The sequence below is a fragment of the Rhea americana genome, unplaced genomic scaffold (assembly GCF_003343005.1).
Source record: "Rhea americana isolate MKP2758 unplaced genomic scaffold, rheAme1 scaffold_71, whole genome shotgun sequence".
Classification (NCBI taxonomy): domain Eukaryota; kingdom Metazoa; phylum Chordata; class Aves; order Rheiformes; family Rheidae; genus Rhea; species Rhea americana.
In genome coordinates, this window is record NW_028186879.1 from 1,446,945 (window position 1) to 1,449,975 (window position 3,031).

Below are 3,031 nucleotides of genomic sequence, written 5' to 3' on the forward strand. Positions count from 1 at the left end.
TGGAGCTGATGTTCTTCACTTATGTAGTTCAGAGGCTTTACTTCAGATGAGACCCATTACCATCCTGTAGAGCCAAACACTCCCCAAGAGGTTCAAAGTTATCCAAAGAAGCCTTTGTTTTCTTGACACCAGGTCCTGCTTGGAAGCATCAAGCCATACTTTCATCCATCCTTTGCAGATTGCACATGCCACCATCCCTATCATCACGCCTATCATCTATAAGGCCCCTCCCACAGAAACAAGATTTAGCCCTGCTTGTATTCCCACTGACACCAGAGCCTAGGTTGCTGATCACCTCCCTGTTACAAGTTCTGATATCATTCCACACTAAGTACTTTTGCGAGAGGAAGTAGGGGACTAATCCCTGTGGCTGCAGTAGCCATTGGGGTAGGACACCTGGAGAACTTCTGGGTTCCCTTTTTTTCTAAGAAACAARATCTGCACATTGTTTTCCTGGGAGTCCTAGCTGATGCTGCAGTCCACTAGAAGCTCTGGGTTCAAGGCTGGCAGGACCATATCATCCTTAGAATGTGGGATAATCAGCAGCAGGTGCAAAGCTTTTCTATGTGAAGATACACTGGTGAGGACCTTTGCTGTGAGCTCGTACAGCTGCACCACCCTCGTATGAAAATTCAGGATCAAAAGCCCATGCACAGGAGTGCAGCTGTTAACCCTGAGGAGCTTTACATTCTGCAATTCATGATGGTCAATAACTAATCAGATTGAGATGGACATAAGCAAAATGGTGACTGAGGCTTCCAAGGCTACCATTCAAATAGTGTGAATTAAGACACCAGCAACATCACCCAGATGCTTGCACTCTTTGGGTTCCTGACCTGTACAGGTGTTACTGATGGGAGGGAGCCATGTTCCTACTCAGTGGCTAACTCAGGATGGTTATGACTACGTAAACCCCAAGTGCTAAAACTTGATTCTTACTCAGGCCTAGGCAGCACGTCCAGATACAGATTCACAGACATTTCAGCAGGCCTCACATGCAATGCTTAAATGCTTACAATTTATGTCTTCTATACCACCACTCTCTAAATTAAGGGGGATGCTGGTACTCTTTCCAAGCAAGGGGAAAAACATTTGCAGTAGTAGGCCTCCCTACAATGTGTGGCACATAGCACTTCCTGGCTGGGATGCAGGTTATCTAGGCAGTGACAAGCCCAGGCTCAGTTTAACCATGTTCTTTCTCTACATTCCCTGCATCACAGAAACCCGCCACACCTTGCAGAGCTCACCTGCCTGGGCTGCAACAGCAAGGAACACTTTCTTTGGCAGCTGTATGCATAGCTCTTGGCATGCTCTGCAACCTGTTAGGCCACTCCACAGCGTGCTACCTATGTTTGGGATGGCCAGTTGTCCTTTTGATCGAGGGTCGTGAAAATGTCAAGTCCAGAATTGGCCTGAGAAGGACAGGTAAGGAAAGCTCAAGATCTTTTCCCCCTATTTGATAAATACAACAGGAAGAATGTCTTGTGTCAGCTGCTAATCTGTGTCCCCCCAGGAATGGGGATGCGAGTGTCCTTGCACATTTCTCACCACACTCAGGTTTGCTTGCTTCACCTGCTTCCTGCTGGGGTCCTGAGCCTGCAGTCCCTTCATAAAGACACGTTTTTTTCGCCAGTACTTTTTGTTCTTTTTGATCCTTCCTGGTCACACAGAATTAGCACACACTAATACTGACTACGCAGCCTTCAGCAGAACTCTGACCTTGGTGCAAGTAATATGCTAAAGAGGCTGAAGCTGATGAACAGTCAAAAGAAAGCCCCACAGTCCATAAAGAACCATCACTGGWCACATACATGATGTCCTGCCATTACTCGATTACCAGAAGAGATCTCACCAAATCCCAATCTGCTAGATAGATCACAACCATCCTCCCTCTAGATCCACCCACCCAAGACAGCCAGAGAAAAAGCTCTCCTCATTTCTCCCTAGCAGGCTTATTCAGCTAGTACATGGGAGAATTTTTTAATCAAATCTCTCATCTGCAAGGGCCTGGCTTAGGAACAAAGCTGCCAAGCCACTTGCAGTCATTTGTCCTGTCCTTGCCTTACCAAATATTTAAGTATGCCTCAACKGCACAATGGTGTCAGCAAAAGGGTTAAAAGAGAGAAAACAAAACAAAAACAATCCAGCCCAACATGCCACAACCCAGCTGGTAAGCATTCACTGTGCCTGTATAGGATTGTAAGCCATTGGGAGATCTGCAGCTGCACTGCTTCTAAAACAGAGACAGGGCAAAAATGAACAGAGGCTTAGCTATTTAATTCTGAGTCTCCCTGACAGTATATCCCTAGTGGAGTCTGGTTTAAACCACAGCTGTCATTTTAGTCTTTTCCATCAGTTCACTGAAGTCCAGTTAATCCTGCTCATAAGCTCTTCACTCCACCTGTGAAGGAAYCTGATCACCAACTTGGGTGTTATGAAGTTCTTGTACCAGAAGGCAGCCTGAAAGACAGGTAATGTACAGTAACAACATTTTTGAGTTACTGGCCTTTAAACTAGAAATTCTTGAATTCCACTAGCCCTCAGGGTGTGCCTAAGTATATAGCTATAGTGTTTAAACCTATAGCTTTAAACACTGCACAACAGTTTGCCATGATTCAGAGTATCGGGAATGAAACAATTCACTTCTATCACAACATGAGGAAACACATAGGTGGCTAGCGTGGCAGGCTAGCTACAAGTTTTTGCCTTCTGGACACTGCCTCAAAGTAGGACAGCAGAGTATTGACTACAGCTGCAATTCTTTTATGGGTCTAACGTGTAATATCCCATACAGAGCATGCTGAGGACCRCAAGAACTTACAACTGCAACCACTAAGGAAAAATGTTTCAAATGCCAAGAGAGGCACAAGTGCTAAACTACAGAATACCTGCCCATGCTCTGCTGGTGTCCCCCCCCAAATATTCAGCAAATTATGTATATATTTAAAATTGTTGTATCACATAAAGAAGGATGCACTTCAACTTAGACACTAGTTCTGTGACTGAAGATAATCTTGACAGGCAGATTTTT